This window comes from Haemaphysalis longicornis, unplaced genomic scaffold, assembly GCF_048455015.1.
Source record: "Haemaphysalis longicornis isolate Haplotype H1 unplaced genomic scaffold, Haemaphysalis longicornis Haplotype H1 scaffold_8, whole genome shotgun sequence".
Classification (NCBI taxonomy): Eukaryota; Metazoa; Arthropoda; class Arachnida; order Ixodida; family Ixodidae; genus Haemaphysalis; species Haemaphysalis longicornis.
Window position 1 is genome coordinate 21,173,126 of NW_027526445.1, and position 25,629 is coordinate 21,198,754.

The 25,629-nt window shown below is 46.1% G+C and overlaps 1 long non-coding RNA gene across 2 annotated transcripts in view; it reads right to left on the minus strand.

Moving 5' to 3' along the window:
* Window positions 1-25,629, minus strand: part of LOC144148771 (uncharacterized) — a 66,123-nt gene that overhangs the window by 13,737 nt on the left and 26,757 nt on the right. For both annotated transcript variants that reach the window (XR_013318055.1, XR_013318056.1), the window contains exon 3: window positions 6,667-6,699. This is a non-coding gene — a long non-coding RNA (uncharacterized LOC144148771). The remainder of the gene's footprint in view (window positions 1-6,666; window positions 6,700-25,629) is intronic.

Sequence of the window (25,629 nt, forward strand, 5' to 3'; positions counted from 1 at the left end):
GGCTGGTATTGATTTTCTGAGAATGCCTGCCGATGGCACTCCACCCTATTCTTATCCTTCTAATAATATCTGCCTCATGGTTGGGATCCGGGGTCCCTTCTTGACCTAAGAAGATATGTTCACTTACCACGTCCACTGCCTCACTACCAATTTTAAAGGCCTGTGCTCTCCTGACGTCATTGAGCATTACTGTCGTTTTCTGCATAATAAGTCTCAGGGCAAGATTGTGCTCTGCTTGTCCTGTGCGGTAATCATACTTTGCAATTCTTCCTCCTTGTTACTTAGCAAGGCAATGTCATCAGCAAATCTGAGGTTACTCATGTATTCACCATTAACTCTTACGCCTACATTATGCCAATGAAATGTTCTGACTAGCTCTTGTAAACATGCTCTGAATAACATTGCATATCTGGTGTCTCCTTATCTGACGCTCTTATTTATAGGTATTTTACTGCTCTCCTTATGCAGGACCATGGTGACAGTGCACCCGTTGTAGATATCTTCTAGTATTCTGACTTATGGCTCGTCTACATCCTGATTCCTCAATGCCTGAATGACTGTTGAGGTTTCGACAGAGCCGAATGCTTTATGATATTCTCTGACAGATATACATGGGGGTTTGGTATACTCCTCGCATTTCTCTATCACTTGATTGGTCGGGCCAATATGGTGTGTGCGTTCGTGCGTTCTTGTGTGTGCGTGTGCGCGCTCTTGTGCGTATGTGCACGCGCCCGAGTGTTTGTGTGTGTGTGTGCCTGTGTGTATGTGCGTGCGTGAACTTTCTTGCGGATACATTTTATGGCGCCGCAGCTTAAGAAATGATGGAAACAGACTAGCGTTAGCTCCTCACCGTACCGACTTTTTACTACGACAGAAAAACAATCATAAAAATGGGTGTGTAATTTCCAAGTCTGTCTAATTTAGCTTGCACCTGCGAACGTCAGCCGAGGTTGAAACCACAATTTCTTTTGTGAATGAAGGGGATTACCCTGTGCCCCGCCTAGGAGCACGGCCTCCGAGTATGAACTGACCAGGTTATTGATACCCTGTTCAAAAGCTAACGTCTTGCTGAATAAACCTCCATACTGTGTATGAGCCCGGTGAAAAACCAGCATTCCCCTATACACTCAATGGTTCTTTACCACTTATCTTCCATTATTCCGCCCCGTCCTTCAATTTTGGCATGCTCTGAGGCCATGACAACGTAACGTGATGTGAAACTATATTGCTTTTGTGTATGCGACATGGTTACAAAGACTGCTTTCCCATGTTCATAGAAACGATCACTGAAAATATGAATGCATTCTTCCAAAGACGACAACCCAAAGACCTGGAATACGTTTTCTTCTTGAAATTTACCTGTTGTCATTCATTAGCAGCTGCATGTTCCCTGCGTTCGAAAGATTGCATGAAACAGAAGCGGTCGCTTAGATGCAACTCTTCGCGCTCCGCACAGGACTGCCTTCGCGAGAAATGGAGCAACGCGGACAATGTTTATTCGGGAGTGGTATCATAAACTCTACTTTAAATAACGCCTTCAGCTACTGTTGGCCATTCAAGTCTTTTGTTGTCATAAAAAGTTACGCACACGCGAAATATGGTGGGGGCTGGCATCAAAAGTTAACAGAGCGAAAATTATCAGAAGGGAGACTGAGGCCAAGTTATTCAGACGACACATGCGGGAATTCGTTAGACAACATCACTGAGACGCCCTTCGGAGCTCCGCCCGTAGGCGCGCTCACTGGCAGCAGACAAGCGTTTTGCCTTCTGAATGTCAGCATGCGACGAGACAGTGTAAATCTGATACTTGTTTCAGTAGGTATACACCGATGTCATAAATATATAAATGATGAGCCACAGTAAGCTGTGCGGTTTCAGAATGAATTAAGGCGTAATTAAAGTTAGATTTGAACGTGTTCCAATCTGGAGAACATTACTCAAGTTTTTCTCAATAGGACTCTCCTAAGTGAACAGTTTTACAGTTTTAGATGCGTTGCGGCAGTTAGGTCGCTGGAATCCTAGTGATTTGTTTTACGGTGATATGAAATTACTGGCATCTGCTGCCCAAGACATATTCGTAAAGAACGCAACTGAGTGACAGTGTATGCTTGACCTGAAGCAATTTCAGAAAAGGTGGTTACATTTGCAAAGGTAAAGTTTCTCTAGTAACGTCCCACCGTTTTTACTCAGGGTTTATTGGAGGTGGACCCTCCGCAGGCTTTCCACGGCGAGCCTCTTAGGCTGATTGTTTATGTACGAATAACAAGTGTACCAAAGTTCATTTCGGTATTAATGGTTGTGGGGTTGCCCTTACAATGAATCGTGTGTCATATTTCGAAGTTGCTCCTTTAAATAACCTAATGTAAGGTTCTTAAATTACCCTTTGGTGTTATTAATGGCATGCAGAATATATATATATATTAGTTTTAAGTAACGTGTGTTAACATTAAACTTTATGCTTTCACACTCGGCGATAACGCAGTATGGGCGTGAAAATTTTGAGCTAAGTTAAAATTAAGGCAAAAACTAAAAATTCGCTACCATCGCTGCCCAACCCTTCTTAAATACGTTTGTCAGGCCAGGCAGCAATTGCGGTAATTTATCTCATTGAAGCAAGGAAACACAGGAACTACACTGAATCATTGTGTTTCTAGTGAAAATAAAGCATACGAAGGAAATCGCTATTTTTGGGGGGGGGGCCTATATATCACGCGCCATATATAACGGATCAAGGTGTAACTTGCCGTTATAAACATTTTATTCCACGGTTAGTTAAAATCACCCAAAGTGGATCGCAGCACCTGGCCTGATGAAAGGGGCACTTCTTATATTTTGCCTCCCCAGTCTTGGAGGGATGCCCCGCACTTTGGCAAGTCAGCCAACGCATCCTTGTCAGCCACGTCGCAGTTGAAAGACTTTTCAGCTAATGAGAGCGAGTTCTACTGGTTTCACGATTTTAACAGCGGAAATGCTTAGGCAGAGCAGTATGCGTACGTCGCAGAAAAAAACTTCGGAAGTGTCATGGAAATTGGCGAGGAGGCATGAAGCCCGTGAGCAGATGTTGGGAGGGCGTACCTCAAAAACCAAATGTGGTAGGGCAGGCACCAAGGATCGAAAACGGGAACTTCACGTGGTGAAACTGGCCACATAATTACCTCGCTAACCCAAAGGCACAATGGGTACGTAGTAGGTGCAGACGGGGAACAGTAGCATCTCCAGCCAGTCACAAAGCAAAAAAAAACTAAACGTGTCCGAACCAAAGTCCTTCATCTTGAGAAACCGGTGTGTATCCGAATGAGCTACCATCGCATTCTGAGCGCAATCCATTTCCTCTACCTTCGTAGCGTTGGCTACGCCGGCTTTGGAAATGGCAGCGCGTTCTAGCACGTGCTAAGGCGATTCACTTTGGGAGAGATGTGTAAGCATGACGACGAAACGATCCGGTCCTGCCAGTCATAGAAAAACTCAGCAGCAATTTCACAAATCATTATTAGGTGCAAACGCCGGGTCCCCAACGAACAGGGATCGGTCAACAGCTCTACTGTTCCTCCCACGTTGCACCACCAGTGCAAGTTAGTTCAATGTTTTGTATGGTAAAATGAAAAAGTGAACGTCGCCAAAAAAGCGCAGGAAACACGGAAGTTTGCAGAACGTTTCCAGTTTGTTTCATGATGGCGGAAGTTCGTTGCGTTTCTTCAGTGGCTGCGAGAAGTTTCGAAAACCATAACGCTATGAACCGATAAAAATGTTTGCAGCTCCAGGTTATTAGTTTTTATTCTGTTTTGGCAAGGTCACCAGATGTTTTGGTGCGGGAAAAATAGCACACAAAATGTCCTCGCATAGGCTATTGTTAATTTTTAAATTCCTTGTATTTTCATTATTATACTCTTTCACTTGTAATCAGTTGTACCTGTGCTACACGGTCGTTTCAAAGAACCTTCAGAAGGCCGGTAAACCGATTGCCTATCGCGTGCCTTGTTGTAAATACATTGGACGCAGTTGTGGGCGAGAGTCCATTTGTCAATTGGAAGTTAACGTGTCGCAAAGGCATTAGTTTTATAACTTGGCTGCGGTTGTCTGGGCTGAATAAGACTTCTACTTGCTCGCCACAGTTAGCAGCAATGCTTTATATTCCCGTAACAAACCCTGAGCTCTGACGACTGACGACTACGCCGCCATGTGCGGCTTCTCGTGTTGATCTGAAAGTCGAAGCTTTTCCTACACAAAACACATCTCAATAAATATCATCCCAGCCTAATTAAATTTGAGACAAGAACAATAGCTGTTTGGCGATGAGACGACTCTGTGGCTCCACTTGCGCCTGACGTCAGCTGAGGGACTCGCTCTGCTATCGCCTGCTGCGCTGCGCCATGCGGGAGTCGATTTCTGCCATAGGAGCCGCCTACTTTGGCGATTAATCAAGTAATGCTTCATGGTGCGATAAATGGCTCATGCCCCTAAACATAGATAAGTGCAAATCATTATCATTTACCCGTAAGCGTGGCGTACTTGCCAACATATATTCTATTAACACCGTGCCCATCGCTTCCGTATCATGCTAAAAATATCTTGGCGTTTACTTGACTTCATCGCTATCCTGGACCACCCACATCGATTCCATCTGCTCTACAGCATCCCGTACACTCGGCTACCTTCGACGCAACCTCAAGTGGGCATCCTCCGACATAAAAAAACTAGCTTTCATCACCTTCGTCCTACCTAAACCTGAATATGCTTAAGCAATCTGGCATCCTTCACAAGCTTACCTAACAACTAAATTAGAGTCCATCCAAAATCGTGCAGCTCGCTTCATATCTTCGCAATATTAACACAAAACCAGGGTTACCGAGGTAAAACACTCTCTTTCCCTCCCAACTCTTGAATCCCGCCGCTCGATCACCCGTCTATGCCTTCTTCACCGCTTCTACTATCATCCACGCTCAAGACATCAATTGCTTTAACCTGCACACAGAACTTCGTCGCGCATAAATCACAGCAGACCCATTGCACGTGTAAATGGCCGGACGGCAGCATTTACCACCTCATTTTTTCCTAATGCAATAGCCCTCTGGAATGCCTTACCGGATGAATCCGCATCATGTGCCGACAGGGAAGCGTTCCGCGCAAAGCTGAACGAACGTTTTTTGAAGCATCTCTCCTGATAATTTCAACTACTCCGTGTTTATCGCTAATCGTTTTAGAATTGTACTTAGTTTTGCTCTCCAATTGTTTAACATATGTAAACATCGTTTATTCTTTTTTATTTTTCTTCTAGTTTGCTCATGGGATTTGTGATTCCTGTATCCTGTGTAAACTTATTTGCTTTTTTTTGCTTTTTTCTGTTGAACAATGTACCCTTCTTGTCACTTGTCCCCCCTTATGTAATGCCTTCGGGCCCTTAAGGGCGAAATAAATGAAATGAAATGAAATGAAATTTCGGAAGACCTTGAAGCCAAGATTACTCTCTGAAAAAACAGAAGGCTAAGCTGAACAAGGCCTCTTTTCCGACCTTAACTGGCCTATGCCGGCACACTCACAGGCCATGAGAAAGTAAGGTGATGATAAAATACTTTGGGGCATTTCAAAAGGTTTCGAGTACTCTGTCAGCTGTACTTGCAACCATGAAACCACAATTTCTTTGTTAACCAACAGAAGGATATACTCAACTCAGCCTACATTTTTTTGCGACCTTAGCCAGTGCATGCCGACCCATTCACTTGTCATGACGACGTGCTGTGATAATAAAATACTTTCGATCATTCCGACGGGTTTAAAAGTACACGCTTACAGTGTACTTAAAGTGTGCTTACAGTGTAAAAGGTTACTGACAATCGTAATACCTGCTTGCAAAGCTGAGACAATTTTCAATATTAGTTCCTAGAATTCGTGTTTGTCGGGTACTTTCTTGATTGTCAGCAGCTGGCCTGTTCCTAATCTTTTAAATGTTGCTAATATAGCACCCGCTCATGCTCTATTCGTAGAATTAGGAAGCTAGAACTCTGCGCATTCCCAGTGCGTCGTGTTCAACGTTCACTTTGTCGTGTTCAACGTTCCACGTTCTTAGGCTATTCCTTTAAAGCGTAGCTTTCGCCCTCTCACTGAGATTTCATAAGGTCCACTGAAAACGCACTGCAGAAATTACAGATTTCTCTGATCAGGACGATGATTGTGGGTGAAGTGAAGAAAAAAGGCTCGCCTTCCTCGGATTCCAAAAGGGATCTGGCCACGGCGTAATGAATCTTCCGGTTACCTGATTGCACTATTCCAGCGGCGTCGAAGTAATGTGCATTTGTAGAGGGCTGGAATCACGCGAAAAATTCTGGACCTACCAAATCAAGCATATTTGTTTGTGATGCCCGCTATGGTTTAACACAAAAATTTCTTCGTGCGAAATCAGATGGCAAAAGTTCAAAGCCATCGCCGCTGCGATGAAAAGTCGAAAATATGTGCGAGTAAAAGTCAAAGCTGTTTGAGTCATAGTCCAAAGCATCTGCACTTCAAACTACACAGTCAGACACCCACCATGGAACTTCTCGTGAGAAAGCTACACCTTCAACAACTGTCATAGTTACAAGTAGAGGCGGAGGAATTTTCAAGCGGAAATCGTAATGTGTATTGTCACAATGCGATGAAAACTAGCACTAGGTAGTAATATTAACTACTTACATCCATATGAAGGGAAGCTTTCCATGTGTAATCCTGAAAAAGAAAATCATTTGATGTTAGCCTGCGCGGCAAAATCAGGTATGAAACGTCTGGTTAAAAAGTTGCTTACTAATACTCCACTCCCTAAAGCGACATTCGCGCCTGCGCCAATGTCAGTGTACTCACTGGTCGCGAATCGCATCGGCATCTAAGGAACTGCTCGCATTAATAGCCAAAGCATGGCAGCGCCTGCTACTCTGCCGTTAAATTGCACCCCCGCGTGGCCGCCGAGCACGTTGTTTAAAATCGTGGTTCCCCCTCTCGCGCACAGGCCACGTTGTCGCGGATGGGCCACAGAACGATGAGCATGTCTCAATACTTTCCCTGACACCTTCACCAAACTTCGGTACTGTTGAGCTTCTCGCGATTTCGCCGCACTTTGACCATTTCGCCAAGCTTCCATGCGCCATTTTCTTTCTGTCTTCGATCGCTCGGTTATTACATCACCGCCAAACCACATTAGGAGCCGGTGAAGTGCTGCGCACTAATGAACACGTTGTGTATCAGTAGGCTTCAGTGCAAATGCCGCCGAAGGGCAATAGTCATCAGCGTGTACCTCGAAACCGCTCATCAACTGCCGCTCTAAATCTCAGATGTTCTGTTGCCTGGTAGATCCTCTCGTGACGAATTGAACAGGGCTTGCTCACTTTCATTCTATTTATCCCGCTTCGCGCTGCTACCGTAGCGCCTGCTGGGACAGACCACATGTTTTTGCGGCTAAGTTGTTTCATGTTGTGAGCAATTCCAAACAAATATTGCAAATAATAACAGAAGTCTTCAACCGTGGCCATCCCTAGCCATTTTCGGGACATTTCTGTACGGCGCCCTAAAATCAAGTTCGCGCAAATTTGCGGCCGGGCGACTAAGCCTCCGCCAAGAATAAGGAATGAAAGGTTGCAGTTGCGCTTGTAGTTCTGTTTCATTAAATTCTTTGAGTGCTAACACGCATTTTAAACCTCTTTACAAATGTTCTTAGTGGCAGCCCGTAACACGTCAGTCACGCAGGTATTACGTCTCTAGGGCGCAAATTTTGAAAGTGAAATTTTTGTCGGTCTTCGATGTTACAAAACGCCCCTGATAGATGTATTGAACATGAGTGAGCCATCAAAGTGTACTTATTTCAAACTGAACCATTTTTTTTTCTTCAGGGCTCCTTTCAACCGAAAAATTGTACATAGCAGATACTCGTTGTAGCTGCTTTAGTTTAACTCTCTTCTCCAAAAACGAAAATCCTGCTATACCGTTGATAAATATAAAAATCTTCCTCTAGGGTATCAGCCGAAGTTTTCATAATTTATCAGCTTTTTGGTAAGTCTGTTAGTATAAACACATATAATAAATTTTAATTTTCCTGATAAAATAACCCACGAATGTGAACTCTACCTAGAAGTGTTTTTATGTTGCAACTTTATTACACTAACACTGATACGGTTCCTTTAAAACAGGCGAATTTTACCTAAAACAAAAACAAAGAACAATATAAGGAGAACCAATCATTTTAAAGTGAAAAAACTTCATGGTAAATGTTTTACTATATTTTTTACCAGTATAACGAACTTATTGTGCCATCGCTTTTCCCAAGCAAAATGTACACAACGCATACAATTAAAGCCGGTCGTGTGGGGAATGTTAAAGCTAACCATCTGGTTTCGAACTTTCCAACCCTGTATTTTCAGATGTAGTTTGTCGTGATTATGCAGCGCACTGTTACGTACGTGTGTGCGCCTCAAAAAGGATATTTTTTTGCAGTGTGTGCTTCTATCGTAAGAATGCATTGGTTTGTTTTTGGTTGGAGAGGAGTAAGGCAACGTGGGTTTGCCTATCAAGCGTACGGAATAATCGTTGGCAGCGAAACACGTTCCAAAAAATTCCCAGCCTTTCCTAGTGTTCTTGCTTTAGATAGGGAGGTCCATGCTAGTTTAACTACGATCATATATCGGCATGAAGTAGCGAGTTTGACATATGGCAAAGAATGTTGTACAGATTTTCAACACACTCGCTGCCAAGCAATTTGCAATGGGGCTATTGCATTCAGTACCATCGTCTTGACTCTCCACATGGTGTGGTTTTCTTACCTCTGTTACAATGAATGAGAGGCCTGAACATTGATGTTGTTTCTAATATGTGCTATGGGTGTAAAACACGTGTTCCGCAATTTTTGTAGTTATTCTCCGGTCAATGTGGTAGGCCTCATATTTTTTCTGCGTTTAAGTACTCTAAGGTAAACTTCACACCACCTACGCTAGGTTTTTACCTGTTTAGAAATTGCCAAGTATGGTTTGATGCGTAGCGCCTCCTCGACCCATATTTCGCACTGGCCCAGTCCCGGCTCGAATATTACACCCAAATTCACCCCAATTTTTCCCAACACGATCATTTGGTCGTATTCTCTTGAAAACGTCCACTGTTTTCAGAATCCTATTTTTATTTATTCCTTATTTATTATTGCATTCATTTATGTAATTATTTAAAATTATTTTTATTTATTTTATTCTTTGCTATTTTTATTTATGTATTTATTTTTACATTCTGCAGCCCCAATTAGGGTTATGGCGGGAGTGAGCATTAAACAGAACATATAACAGAGAAATTCATAACAGCAACAAATACATACAACTAAAGCTGCAATGAGGACAAATAAAAAAGGCCAAGTTCAATTATACAAATAGTACAATTGTACAAATTGTACAAATTGTACAACAAAAATTGTACAAATAGTACACAACTTTGCAATTACAGCTATAACGAACTAACAAAAGTTCCCAATAATATCTTATATTCCGGTTTTATATACATGCTGGTTACGAGTTAAGGCACGCGTGAATGACGGGAAAACTGAATGAAACGCTTGAAACCAGTGACAGTGAAGTTACCTTTCACGGAATGATTTTCTTTTGAAAAAAATGCGCGATTTTCTCCTCTTGCTTTCCCGGGAGCTTAGGCACTACACAGACCTACAAAGAAGCGAGTACACTTATCCCGTATTGGCCACACAACTTAAGAACCAATTTTCCCTTTTGACACTTTTCGATGCCCTAATGCAGTAAAAGAACCAATGGTATGCTGAAAGTGCGCGTCTTCGCAAACACAAACTTGGTGCTCTATTCGGCACTTAAAATTGTTGTGAGGGTGCTAGGTGGGATTCTGCACAGGGCGATGACAATTCCATTTATCGCCTCCCGATAGGACGTATAAAACTGCAGTCTTGTCTTTAAAAGACAATACTTTTCGTTTTCTTGGTATAGAACTTATCACCGATGAACCGACACAAGACATCCCTGTATATACGCGCGGCTACACGCCGACAGGCAGCCTTCAACCTTTTAGTTTTTTAAAACACACTGCACTGACACCTGGTGCGAACTACACAAACAATCCTGAAGTGCCTGCTACATTAGCCTCTGGATGGTGCTAGAAGATCTGTTCAGCCATATTACCATGATGAAGTTTGTTTATAAGCAATATTAGACATTTCAGTTCCTGCTGTGTTCTTGCATTGTGGCCAGTATTCCATAGGTTACGCACTTCTTGGACCGATGTTTAGGTAAAAGTGCAAAAAATACTGACTTATCTGGTGGACCATTTCTTTACAACAAGGTTAACCACCGCTTCGCCTTGGTTACATAGGGTAGCCAACACATGGCTTTTTATGGGGTTGCAATAAGGAATAGAAAAACGTCGGTAAATCCACGAATTCATTACATAAACGTTCGTTATATCTCTGGTTAAACTGGTCAAAGTTTTTAGCTGAAGGGACCGTATACCACCAGGCCATCCATTCTGGCCTTCAGGAGGTGAAGGGAAGAAACTAAATTTGGATATGTCGGTACGACAATTCTAACGTTTGTTCTTAAGTTCGTGTTTATTTTTGTTAGTAGACGCTAAGGGAAATCGGTTGTATTGCTCATCGGAGATGCGACACGTCGAATGAGTCAGACAGTATCCTCATTTCTTTGCCTCACTGCTTTGCCGCATGCGTAGTGTCGTACGTTCCAGGAATAATAGAGCAAAGCAAACCAAAAAGTAGCCATCATAACGATTGCCAAAGAATCTCTTAGCTTTTTAATAATGGTTTGATGTGATCGATTTTGCCCTTCCTTAGAAAGATTCGAAACGGGACATGCGTAGCCACGAAGTGGATGAATTAGCGGTTGATAGATAAGTAATTTACTTATTTTTAGGCAATGGGAATATGTTCATCTTGAGTCCCTTATTGGTTTAGACTTTTTACCGAAAAAGGTAATCAACAGTGACCAAGATGGTTTGCTGGAAATAATAAAACACGGATATTTGAAGTCTGGTACTTTTTCAGGATTGATCTATTAAAATAAATACGCGATGGTAGAAGAGGAAATGCCATTTCTGGAATACGCAGGTATAGATTTCTTAAAACAAATGGTCATTTACAGGTTGCTCACCACACAGGAAATGTAGTAACTGAACCAAGTAGACCGTAGGTTACTTCAAAAAAGTCAATATACTGATTCGAAACTCAATCATTTGAATAGGGACAAATTTTAGAACTTGTGTTAAACAACAAATCAATATTACATAGTAAAAATGCAGCAATCAAGGAAGGAAATCGTGAGTAACGCTTCAACGCACATAAACACGTGGCTGTCGGACGAGTTTTAAGAAACGTATTTAGACCGGCTCAAAGAAAATGAAAAGTGAAAGGCTATCTTCTGGTTGTTCAATATGGTGTCCAATTAGGATAGTAATTTAAAGTAAACTACAGTGTCAAACGTGTTTATAATTCAACGAGAAGGACGCCAGGTGTTTTCCCAATATATGTTACAAAAAAAAGTTGCGCCAATGCACCCTGTGAATGTGGGTGGAAAACAAAGCTGTAAACGGCACCCAAAACGATCGCCCATGTGACGTCACTTACATTCACTCACGTCGCTCTACAATAGTAAAACCCAAGAGAAATGGAATGCACATTACAACACCATCAGTTAATTCAAAGAGATATTCCTGGTTTCCTGGTAAGGGTAAATAAATAATGCATGATGCATGAACTGTGGTTGGTTGAGTTCTATGTGTTTAGCACATGAGTGGAAATTCTTTTTTTATAGAATAATGGGAAGCTCAAAACCGTTGTTAGACGATCTCACTTCACCATCTCTGCCGTCGCGGACGGAGGCGACGAGATCGGCGTCAGAGACCAAGGGGGAGGAGAGGAAATACTTCTTTTCAGATTTCAGAACTTCCCAGAGTGTTGCCCAGGGGAGTGGTTACTTATTCGCTGGATCTCATATACACTCCGTGCCGCCTTTGCTCTGTACACCAGCTGAAGCTGAGTAGGGAGAGAGGGACTGGACAGCAGCATCTCCCATACTTTTTTTCAGTAGTTCACGGAAAGAGAGGAGGGTGCTCATGGCAAATGTCGCCGACCTCGATAATGCGGTGGTGTGCTCCTACGTCTGAGCAAAATTTACAATCAGCTTCGTAGCGATTCTGGTGCTTTAAGTTAAGAAGCGTCAGATGTGGTGAGGAGCCGGATTGTATGAGCCCTAGGGCAAATTGTTGTTCTATGGAAAGGTGAGGGTGAGGCGAAGGTAGGGTCTCTCTCAGAAGGCGATAATGCTGGGTTATATTCCTGAACGAGACAAGCCGGTGACTATTCTCGTGCAGATCTATAGCGCGGGGGTTGGTGGGCGCATTCATTGCCCTCCATGGAAGCGTCAGCGGGTGTCCAGATGAGCTGAATGAAGTCGTTTGGAGAGTGGGTTTTTAGCACACGCATTGCACGTCAGGAGACTCCACTGGTAAATTCGGTAGGCTTGTTGGAATTCGGTGACTACCTTACGAACCCCTGGTTGAGTAAGAGACAAGGCGATGGCTGACTCTTCTGCTGCCGTCATGTCTTCGGTCTTGAAAGAGACACAAGCAAGGAGGTTGGTTCTGGTGGTAGCCACGATGATAGCGTACTGCTGCCCTCGATGTTTGGAGGCGTCTGTGGAGGCGTCTGGAGGCGTCTTGAGCCCTTGAGTCCATGCTTGTCGGCGACCATCGTCGTGTGAGGGATTTATATTTCTGAGAAAAAGTTGCGTCTTTAGTTCTTATCACCAAAAGTCTAGGAGTATATCAAGCTGAGTGACATTCTGTGCTGCCCAGCCACCAGCCAATCTGGTGAAAGATGCGGCGACCCGCCGCAGTTCTGCTCCTTCGGAGTTTCTGAATAGAAAGGTGGCCCTCTATCAGCTATCTCACCGTGTTGTAGAGCCCCGTGCTAAGCAGCCCCTCACTGGACGCACTCATGGGAAGACCAATGGCTTGCACAACCGCCTTTCAAATAATGATATGAAGCATCTTTATGTCCGCCTTGTCGAAAAGGAGACAGGGGGTTTACGTAAGTGGTTCTCCAGGGAAAAAAAAGGTTGAACTAATCGAAAGGTATTGGGTTTCTTGAGGCCTCATGTAATGATGACAGCGCTGATGAACCCCGTCTTGACGATGATCCCCCTCCCTTTTCGTGGCCTTGTTGGGTCTCCCCATCCGGTGGCGGAATGTTGGGGCGGCCTCCGCCGCCGCCAGCCAGTCGCAACCCTTTGTATGGGCCTCGCCGGTGGCTTTTGCGCGGCGTCGGGGGAGGCTTTTCTTTCATCCTGACCTTCGGGGACGGCTATGGGGGGAGCGGAGGTCAAAATCCTTGTTGGCATGTGCGCTGCGGTGGGGGAGGCGGCATTGCTCGCGCCCTGCTCGCGCATGCTTCGACGAGTTTGTTCCGAGCTGCGGCCCAGAGTGGTCGCGCCAAGACTTGCTCCCGTGGCGGTTTCTGGGCGCCAGAGCCCCACGAATTTCTCGCCAACCGCGCGGCGGTTCGGCACCCTTTTGGCCTTTGGGCCCCCATTAGGGATCTCGCCGCGATACCCCCATTTGTGCGCTGCGGCGCCTTTTAATTGTAATTCAGTTTTTTTTCTTGTCTTGTGCTATGTTTCGTCGTCTCTTGTAAATACCTGTAAATAAACTTCTTTTTCTTCATCAACTACTGGCCTCGTCTCGTCATCGGGTCCTTCACCACCCTCTACGACGACACCAACCACCTTCAACAACGAACCTAACTTTACTGGCGCAGCCCGACAGCGTCGTGGATATCTTCGTCGCTTCAAGGGACGAACTCGTGAACGAAGTGTGACCCAAAGGTGACCGCGAGAGTAGAAGAAAAAAGTCGTCTACACGCAAGGACAACGATGAAGCAGGGCGGCTGCGCGCCGCCTACGAGACAACAGATGAAGTAGTTCTCCTGCCGGGGAAACTTCACTTCAGCACCTTCCGATCCCCGCGGGACGTGTGGGACTGACGTGTGTGGTGCAGCGGAGCGGCCGTATCATCGACGGTGAGTGGTCCGTCTCTGCACCTTTTCTTTTTTTTTTGGTGGGATATCCTCATTGCCAGAGCCCAGCATGGCTAGGGGCAAAGTGCTCGAAGCGGAACGCGCAAAAACGCGAGAGCTCGAGCGGCTTGTAAGGTTGGCCGAAACCGAATACCGGGCGCGTCCGGAAAGTAATGACGTAGTACTGCCGTGCTGTAGTTGCGAGCAAATCACGCATTCGTCCACCGACTGCCGCCGTTATCGTTACCTCGATCGTGAACGTGATCCATCCCCGCAGAGGGAACAGTGGGTTGAGGTGGTGGTTCCGGAGCCGGGAGGAAGACCTCGTGTGGTCACTGCGGCGATGTCTGGCATTTCCAAAAAACGACCACGCAAGGTGGGCGGCGGGCTAGTGGGGCCGAGAGTCACCGCTATGCCGTTCAAACTGAGTCTCGACACCGTCAAGGCATTTGCGGTGTTTAGAAAGATCATCACCCTGATCAGCTGAACAGGTCAGCTAAACCTGACTCGCTGGCAGAAGCTTCTAATGAAGGGGTGACTGCAGACCCCGCTATTCTTCCGGCGCCAAAGCCTATGGCCGTTGGCACCGCGGCTATACAGCTAGGGGCAGCGGAGTCGGCCCTACAGGCGAGAGGTACGACAGGTACACTCGTCTCGACGGCACGCACCGTGGAAGGGGTGGTCTACTTTCTAGGAAAAACAGATGAGCCGGGCAAATGGAAGGCGTCTCCGCTGATCGCCCCGGCTACAGGAGTAGAGGCGGGCGGTCAGATTACCAATCCTCACTTGGTTTCAACAAAAGATCTGCCGTACCGTGACCAGGCCGGCCAAAACCTTTTGCTGGTGGAAGACGCTCCCGCGGACATTTGCGGGGGCGGAAATACGGCAGGCACCGCTGCGGGAGGCAGAGGACTGACGCAAAGGGGTGTTGTCTTGACGGGCGACCTGGACTCGTTCAGAACTGAACCGCTGTCCGCACAGACCGATACGCGCCCACAGCAGTGCCCGCTAGGGCTCACTTGCGTTGGCAATTCGCCAAAGGGCTCTGACAAAGGCTCGAACGTTGCGCTCGACGGGTTGTTGGGGCCTTCCAAGTTTGGGTGCAGCTCCGAAGCGCCGAACGGGGAGAACCCGCTGCTTGCGGGCGCAACGAATCAGCAGGGGTCACAGGGAAGAAGAGGAGCGGGCGCAAATGTGGCGGAGAACAATTTGGCTTGCGCTGGAAGGAACATGGTCAATTGCGGACAGGAAAAGGGAACCGACTTAAAGCCTTGGATACTGGTCCGGTACGTGGCTCTGGCATTGCGGACCTCCCGCACGGGTTGCAGAGGCGGATCACCTGACGCCTCGGCGACGATCGCCAGAAACCGTGGTTGGTGCAACAAAAGAAGTGTGGACTCTCACATCGAAGCTGCGCCCGATTAAGTCGAGTGTTATAGGTGAAAAAGAGAATGAACTGCGGTGGACTGATTGAACGCTCCGATACGGTTTTCATTTCGCTGCTGAGTGAGAGTAACTTTTCACATTGTGTTGTTTTGCGATTGCGTTGTCATGTGGCTGGCGTTTTCTCTTGTTCCTCCCTTTGTTCTCGCGAGTGAGCCTAACGGTTGCCTTTGTTGTTGTATATAGTATCCCACACGCGGGTATTTTGCAGGGTGTATGATGTTCCCCTGGAGTGTTATGCATCCTTTGTGTTTATTTCTTTTGCGTAGCATTTTACCTTGTGCTTGCTCTCAAGCGAAAATTTCGCTTGCACGCATGGAAATCTCAAGGGATATTCCTCGCAGGTTTTTTTGTGTGTGTTTGTTTCGGTTACAGAGCTGTAATCACTTAGTTTTGGAGCCTGTAGTAGTCCAAGCAGTCCTGACACAGTCTTTTAACAGGGGAGCTGTAATGATGACAGCACTGATGAACCCCGTCTTGACGATGACCCCCCTCCCTTCTCGTGGCCTTGTTGGGTCTCCCCGTCCGGTGGCGGAATGTTGGGGCGGCCTCCGCCGACGCCAGCTAGTCGCAACCCTTTGTATGGGCCTCGCCGGCGGCTTTTGCGCGGCGTCGGGGGAGGCTTTCCTTTCATCCTGACCTTCGGGGACGGCTAGGGGGGGAGCGGAGGTCAAAATCCTTGTTGGCATGTGCGCTGCGGTGGGGAAGGCGGCTTTGCTCGCGCCCTGCTCGCGCATGCTTCGACGAGTTTGTTCCGAGCTGCGGCCCAGAGTGGTCGCGCCAAGACTTGCTCCCGTAGCGGTGTCTGGGCGCCAGAGCCCCACGAATTACTCGCCAACCGTGCGGCGGTTCGGCACCCTTTTGGCCTTTGGGCCCCCATTAGGGATCGCGCCGCGATACCCCCTTTTGTGCGCTGCGGCGCCTTTTAATTGTAATACAGTTTTTTTTCTTGTCTTGTGCTATGTTTCGTCGTCTCTTGTAAATACGTGTAAATAGACTTCTCTTTCTTCATCACCTACTGGCCTCGTCTCGTCATCGGGTCCTTCCCCACCCTCTACAACGACACCAACCACCTTCAACAATGAACTTAACTTTACTCCTCACTTCTTGGTCGCAGCTCGCGTGATCATGTGTACAATTTTATTGATTTCATTGTGTTTGAGGCGCTGCAAGTATACGTCACTCGTGGTTGGCCTGAAGATGTAGGCCCAGGATCTTCATGCTGGGGATTGGAGTGATGGCCTGGCTACCAAGGAGTGCTTGAATGTGTTCCTTGACGCGTCCTTTGGTGTGCGGGTGGACGGCAAGGAGCTGAGATTTTTTTTCGTGAACACCGGAAGCCACAGTGTTTATCAGATTGACGTCCTAGAGGTTAGAAGCCATGGGTTCACGTGATCTTCCATTATTCGCTATCGCGTGGCATTCAGCGACAATGCAGGGGTTAAACCCGTAGATGTGCTTGGTAAGTGCAGCAGTTGCCTTCCCCGTCTCCGCGTGGGCTGGTAGCTAAATCGCTAAAACAACGAGTTTTGACTTTGTTACTCTATCAGTTCCAGGTTCGAGTCCTGGCAGTGGGGGTAAATTCTTTTATTTGTTCGTTTAAGTTTTTCGTTGACACCAACGGTCGCCAAAGAACCCTTGGGGGGTAGAGGTAAAAAGCCTTGCTTTAAAATATCCTGTAAAAACATCGTTTCTTGGGTAACAGTACATAAACGTTGCCTTAATCTGTATAGGAATTTGCACTATTGATTGTTCGCCATGAGGAATCTAACGTTGTGAATGTATATAACATGGGGAATAGCTTACAGAAATGCGGCGGGAAGAGACATTGGCCAAGAAGACGTCCTTGTCACTGCAACTAAGGAAAAATTGCGAGTTTGATGTACTCTAACGATTGGGCAAAGGTATAAAATGTGAAGCATTTACTAAAAATTATCATAGAGTAGCGGTAGGTCAAAGGAGAAAAGGGAACTAGAAACAGGTAAGGGACACATCAGCGCCTCATAAAACAACCAATAACAGCAAGCAGCGTCTGCACTTTTACCGGCGGCAGACTGACAAGGCTATGCGCGACGCCTCAAAGGAGGCGAAGTGATAAGGCTTTACAAGGGTGCGCGCACGAGGGAGATATTTGAAGAGTCCGCGATCCTCAAAAACGGCGAGGATTTCGTCAGTTCACCGTCGGTGTCCCTACTAAGCACCGAGATCGCGTATCTCGACAGGACTATTGGGGGTGAGTTTTTGTTCATTTGGACTACCCCAGCGCTCGCCTTGTTTTGTTTATGTACGAAGCGATTGCGTATGCCACGTATGTTGCTTGCCCCCCAACCCCCTGTTGCACCTAGTCTTTTGGCTTTGGTTTTGGTTGTTTTTTGTGTTTTTCTTCGTTCTGTGCCCTATGTTAGCCCACATGCGTAGATCGCAGGTTTCATTCTGGTGTGTTCTTCAATCAAATAAAAATCAGTTGCTAGTCTGCGCTCTGTATGGCTTGTCTTCTGCTGTCCTCGTTTTATGCGCAGTTTTGCTTTTGGAACGTTTTATAATGCTCAAAGCATTTAACCTTAGAAGGACCAACTATCCTTCCTGCCGGGACGGCGTCTATCGGAGCTAGAGGGCAATAATACCGGCGAAGGATCCCTGTTAGGGAAGATCATCTATGCAAACGTAGGCAAGAATGGCATCCTATGGGGTTTGTTTGCACATCAGGTGCCTTTATATGAATATGTGATGCTTCATGGGAGAACCACAGATAAGGGATACTAGACAAAGAAGTTGTTTTGACAATATAGATTATTCTTTCCGCCCTGCAGTACCCACCGTTATTTATAACATTATATCCCCGCATAAAACTAGTAGAATTCCCTATTGCAAGAAAAGGGGCAGTGGCACCTCACATGTCTGTACGCAGAGCACAAACTCTGGTATCGAAATCTTCGTTATTATAACCTCTTTTTTATTTTGACTGTGGTGCATTTTAACAGAACATATTTTTCCCTGAGATTCAAGAAAAACAAGAATGATTGGTGGGCTGTCAGCAAAGTCTGTAGCAGCGTTCAAACAGATGGCAATTTGTAACTTTTCGAAACGAAAGGACGCGATCTTAGCAGCCGAGAAATCACCGTCTGCGTTGGCTTCCTCTGTTACCCCGTGAAGTTTGATATTGCTGCTCCATACCGATTTTTAAAATCAGCCAGCTTGAAAGTGCGTTGGGCAAAGCGTGCATCAGCAGAGGTTATCTGTGAGCGCTACCCGATATACCAGAGATAGAGCTGGAATATATGAAACAATTTTCTAGCACGGACACAGAACACTCAAGTGCTCCAAATACCATGTCAAAGCACAACCTAATTGCTGCAATGTCGCTATGAAAAGGCCTGTTCAGTGGCCAGCCATATGGAAAGCATGGCTGTTACGTAAGGTGTGTAGGAGATAACATATACTCCACTATTCGACACCTAGCACCAACATCTCGTGTAGAGCGAGAATTAACGAAAGAACACGTTGCTGTACAAGTGTTAAATGGCACGCTTCTAGATAAGCGCGAAGTTTAAAGGAGGGCAGTGCGCCAGTTTTTGGTTCGACGTAATGACTCTATCAGAAACCTTCAAAATAACGGGTAATTTCAACAGTAAAAAAGAAACACTTGTAGACGAAGCACCAGCAGTATATACAACAGTCATATTAAAGAACTACGCACGCATAACTTTGTGACACCTGCGTCACCACAAGGTATTGTTTTAGCTAGAGTTCTCGCAGCTGCAGCTAGGCAAACTGAAGCCAAAGCCTTTAGCGGGACTCTTTGCAGCTTGACTCTGGGAACTGACACGCCGAGCTGAGTTATGAATGTGAGATTGTTGACTGTGCTGCAAAAGAGCGGGAATTGTAAACTTCCGGCGGGCAAGCTATTGCGCACATCGCCGCTATCGCGCATGGCACGCTGGGAAATTTTGGGTGCGTGCCATTAACGGTCGAGATGACCTTTTACCCTAGCCACAATTGCACAGCAGAAGACAAATAAATCATCTTATCGTGAACGCAGCTGTCCAGAACGGACCCTATAAAAAATGGCGATGTAGGTTCGTAGAAAAGGCATCCTTTTAGCTACACTGAACTAGAATGGCTTGACCCAGTGGCGCGAACGGAAGCCGCTCTGCAGCGTTCGGTTGAAGCTAAACGTGTCTACCGCCGCCAGTGGTGCCACTGCGCCTTCTTCGAGCGGTGCCGCCGTTAAACGGGCCGTTGCTTGTGGCGCTCTCCAGGTGTTGCCGCTCCCATTTTTAGTGTGGTACATTAAATAACCTTTAGGAAGAATTATGCTCACTTTTGTTCTCCGTGTACCTTTCTTGGAACGTTTTGTCGCTTATCAGACCCGTTTGAGCAATCGGGCAATGGCTACAAATAAACAGAGTTTCTAGTATCCGCTCGTATCGTGTGCTAGCGGCGCGCAGACGATACGAGCGGATGTGAGAAGCGTTGGCGGCGCGCTGTCATACAGTCTGTCCATCTATTTATGGTCGAGGCCTTGCAATTTCTGCGTGTTTTACGTTTCCATGATTCTCCCCAAGAGCAGCAAAAGGTACGCAATCATTCAAAAAATATTTATTGCGAGTGTTGTCCATCAGAGACAGGCCGAGTAGCCGCGATGCCAAAACGAAGGACGGACACCTAGGCATCTGCTTTGCTCCAGGTGGCCACAGTGGTTACCCAGGGGCTCCCAAGGCGTCTTTGTTCGCCGCTCCCCTGGACGATGAACTCCACAGAAAGTGGGAACAAGCCTAGCTGAGTTCACACGTATGAAAGATAACGGAGGCCTTCCCCTCTGCGCTTCTCTACCAGTTCCTGGCTGATTTGGAAAATGCCTCCACTAGGTTTTTTACACTTCGGGAGTTATCCTCAGACAGCATTGTGAATATTGTGGAGGTGGTTAAGGCGAAATAGGAGCTTTAGCTTGGCTGCCCTGACTGCTGCAAAAATGTTGCAGCCGAGCTCACTGCTTTTTAGCTAACAACCCGGCTTCATTTTTTCACTCAGATCATTAACAGCAGAAACACACAAAAGCACCAGGCGTCGAAGTACTTGAAACTGAGTCGCACAACTTCAAACTTCCAGGTGTCTTGCTTTGTTTTGAACAATTGTAATCGACATAACTTCGCTTGGCTAAGCCCTTGTCGTGACTCCCGCAGAGGGAAAATGCGTTTTTATTTTTATTTTCCAAATTTTTTTGCACTTCCAATAAAACAACAAAAAGCTCGCCATTCTTTTATTAGCTATCGGCCTGGCAATGTCATGCACATTCTGCAAGTGGGACTCGAAAACATTTAGGGTGCAAAATATAGAAAACAGAATAGGCCACCTAAATTAAAAATTTCTTTACTCACGGATGCTGTACTAGACACGTGAATGCTGGGTATAATTTGCTTCAGTAGAGGCAAATTCACAAGTAGGTTCATGCCTGGACTTTATTACAGTAAATACAAAAAAGTAAATCCATTCTTATACAATTAGACATGGCAGTTGTCCGCCGGTAGCACATCGAACGCGTAAGCTCGTATCGATCGTCTGCGCAGATAGCAGACCGCACCAAACAACTCGATTTATAGCCGTTTCCCTACAGCTCAAACGGGCAGATTTGCAGCAAAACTTTCGTAGCACGGTACGGGAATGCCAGACGCGAGCAGCCCTTTTTTTTGTAAAGGTTAATTACGGCCCTACATCGGAACAACGACAGCCATAACCACTGCCGATCGCATGAAGTACAGCGACTGCCGCAGCGGTGCCTCTCGCAGAGGGCGCAGTAGCGCCACCTGGCGTTTTCTACATAGAAGAGCACGCCCCTTCCTCGCCGTTAACTCCACTAGATCATTCTAGTTCACTATAGTCTTAGCTTAGTATACCTGTTGCTGCCACTATGCCGACTCAATCGAAAGCCCCTGGCCGGCTTCTTCAAAGCTTTTCTTTGGGACGTCACACTGGAAGCGTTCGTGATGATTGGACGATCGCTGACGACGCTGTGCAATACGGTGAAATGGAAACTTCCGGTATGTGCGCTGACAGACACAGCGTAGCTGTCTCGCACGGGGCGTTGGGAGAGTCTGGGTGCAATGGCCGGGCCGATAGCGGCGGATTCTTCTTTAATAGGGTATTATTGTTGTACAAAAATTAGCAATTTTGGAGGACACAGTGAAGTACCTCCTGGCAGTTGCAGGTGCAACTATATAAATTTTGAACAGATCAGCACGTGAACCACTCCTGCGAGACCTGTATAACAAGGAACCCCACTTTATCAACCACACATTGTGATAGGCACGCCGAGAAAATATCCTTGACAATTTGGCTACTGAAGATATCTTATTCGTTATGGAGTATTCTGGTTTTTCTTTTCATTGACGTCATATTTTCAGTTTCTTCTAGGAAGCCGGGATTGAACATCCACATTGGCTGAATAAGAAGTTTTCTACTGTGATGCTCTAGCTTTCTGCAATAGTGTTTCTCGGAAATTACTCCTATTGCCTTTCTCTATTGCGGTATATATTTTTTCGTAAAGTTTATGAGCTTACATTTGCGGTGCTTTGATTGTATGACATGTCACAATTCACGTGCGTTTACTTCACCCTTATAAAAATGCAGTCTCCTCTTGAGGTTTTTGCACTCCCATGCCTGCAGAACACGTCCAGAGTCTCAAGACAAATCCCCAAATATATGAGAAACGTACGAAATTGAACTACATACCGACCGCAATAAGAAAATGCGATGGGTAATTGTCCCCCCTTCTTAAGAGACCGCCCTGAAGCAAACCCATTTTACGTCCGAGAAGGACTTCTTGTAAATTTCGTACTTTGTTGTAAAGGATAACCTAATAGTTTAGAATGCTCTCGATTGTGGGATTGGAGTGCGCGTGGGCCGTCTATTGACAGAAAAGAACCACTTTAGGTCTGCTGAATGATTCAGATTAGTAAAAAACTTTTTTCAACCATTTTATTACCCTTGTTTTCATGAACTATTGGGCTAATTTCTTCAATGCCGTAATTCATTCCGTTCTCCTTGATTTTCACGTCGCCGGCCGACTGCAAACAAGCCCATTATATTATTTCTCCACATGCATCTCATGAGTGCTTACATCTTGGCTTTCATCGTGATCAGCGGGTCTGTGCTCTGCCCAACCGCAGATCCTCTTACATAAATCTCATCATGCTTTTTGGGGCACCACTACCAGGTTCAAAAGAAAACTTAGGACCTTTGTTATCAATACCGATTGGTGAAGACAGCCCATTGCCCTTCTCTTATGATCCCATGGCGCGAAGGCCTAGTGTTTGTTGACAAGACACCTGTGAGCACTTCCTTGCAAACAAAGTACAAGATCTAATGCTGCTAGTGTACCGTGCGGCTGTTGAGGTGAGCTACACGTTAAGTGTGCTTGATCGAATCTTCTGTGGTTTCAAAGACGTTAGCATTGAACGAGGGAGAAATACCAGTCCAGATATTTCACTAGATAACCGGAAACCCGAACACTTACATTTGCTGTTGCTTTTAAGTCATTGCAACTGTACGCGTCTCTATTAATGTGGGGGAATATCGGTTTCCTGTCCGAGACGGAATTTCTGTACTATAACTTGGAGGAGCTGGCTGGTGCAAATAATGGTTCTTTAAACCAGAATTCATCAGTCCGGTCTTTTTACTGGTGGTCATGACATATACGGTGGTGCAGTGGTACTCAGAATAACTGCTGCCTACCCTCCTACTCCACAAAAATTGTCACGAATGACACGGCAAATTCAAACGACGAAGGGTATGTAAAGCTTCCCTAGCTCTACATTCATTCAGCTACACCCCATCATTCGTGACACCAAGCGCTCGCACGACCACTCCCGTCCTTTTTGCTCGCTACTCATGCTAGTAAAGAGATCAACAGAATCTGCATCCGAACATGCCATCACAACATGTGAGCGCCGGACTGCCAGAAATTCGGGAAGCACTTCCGAACCTCACTTCGTTTGCGCAAGCGACATATTATCAGACAACAATGCCCTTATTCCGCTCCACATTAAAATAAAAGACAGCAGCTCTCAAACCTTTCCAAGGTCGCCTGGAGCGCTAGGCGGTCACATACTAGATCGCCTCAGCATGAGGAACAGGTGGACCCCTTAGATACAAGAAGACGTCAAATTCTCAGAAAGAGTCCACACAACTCGTATACCCAAATGAGCCCCGACCTCACGGGCACCAGTGATCAAAGGGCTGCTCATAAATTTCTCTATGTAACAGCCCTTAGACCCGACCAATCTGTCGCAGCATGGAATTCCAGACTACAGCAAAACCCGCCTCACAGTCTCCCTCTCCTGATGCAAGCAATGGCTCAACCGGTGTCAAAACCTGCATAGCTCGTCTTACTGTAATGAGAAAAGCCCATCCTAAATCCTAGCAAACCAGCTTGGGATGCTGCCGAAGCGCTCTCAAGATGCTGTAAGTACGGTGCGCGCGTGATCCCTTTGCAAGATTTTATTTAAACATCAAGTTCTCCTGAACGATTCACAGTAGGCGTACACCCGACGTATCTCCCCACGTCACAAGCTCCGACACACCTGGCCTAGGGTAGTCACAAAACAAAACACCTAATGAGCACACCCAATCACTGCAATCACAGACCACCGCCTAAACATTCTTCTTACCTACCATTCTCAGAAGTGGAAGTTGGGCTGGTGCGACATCTTCTCGGACCCCAGTCAGCTTCTCTGGTTCTCGCATTACGTTATTCAAATGCTCCGTAATTTAGTTTGTTACAACAAACCAATCTCCTACGGCCGTGTTCATATTCCCTGGGACGCATGCAGCGTGTAAACGAGTTTACTTTCGCTGAGGCGAGCGCAATTCTTAAAGCAGGGAATCTCTGTCCAACTGTTCTACCAAGCTCCCCTATATAGCGTTTCCCTTTTAGGAAAACTGATTGAGTGCATTGTGCTTTTCTAACTAAATATTTTCATTGAAGACATGCAACCACTCTCCCCGTAAAAAAACTTGATTCCACGGGGGCCTCGCGAGGAATAACAAACTTTCATCTCTAGAAGAATCTCCTCCAGCAACCGCCTAAACGTGATTCTTTAGCCCCCATCGACCAAAAATACTAAATGCGGCTGAATACCTGACTCATCTAGCCATCATTGGACCCCACCAAGTCCAATGCATCGTCAACGTTCCTGAAACTTCATAAAACATTCCTGCCAACTCGTAGGACGTGCTAAAACTGCCGCGACCTCCACCGTCTGCTCTGCCAACTTTCGTGTACCGGTTCTCTCTGAGCTTACGTATTGTCTCCAATTTTTCATCACGCTGTAATTTGTGCGCCAACGATATAATGCATTTGGCATCAGGTGTGACAGTTACGCCGACTGATCTAGAAAGGACACGTAAAGTCACGTCAGCAAAATATGCTGGTTTATGAATTTGGCCAACGAAACCGAACTCGTCATACTGTCATATAACAAATGTGCAGCCTAAACCAGCTCTAAACATGCAGGTGCACCTGACTAATGCTTCTATCCACACAGTAAATAGCATCAACTACGGGGTTTAGTCATCCGATACAACAGCTCAAACACAGCAGTCCGGTAGACTCTCTCCTTTCATGTAGCGGAGAACACAAATGACATAAGACACTTTACTGGAAATGGTCACATCTCCAAAGAAAGGGAAAGCTGTCGGTCATCTAGTAATTCATGTTGCGCGGTATTACATGATGGCTCTACTATCTATCACGCTTTGCCATGCGAGTCACCCGAATACGCGGACGCATACGGAAGGCCTACCAGACTTCCATCAAGCAGGCTACTCACGGCTCCACTGCGCAAATATGGGCCTATGGTACGTGCAACTCCCTGGTGGAAATATTAGAAGTACACGGCATAAGTTAACTACATCGCCTCGCTAAGTGCGAATTTTGCCGAACCATACCCAAGCCGTACAGTCTGGTACATCAAGTGCCACAAATCGCAGTCCATGTAATTGCAACGAATGCGTACCTTATGTCTACCGTGGCAAACCATAGACCGTAATGATGGCGCTGCATGGCGAAATGACCAACTGCGGGCTGTGCTCTATACTCCACTAGTCGTTCCACTTCGTATACGTTGATGCCTTGGCACAGCGGC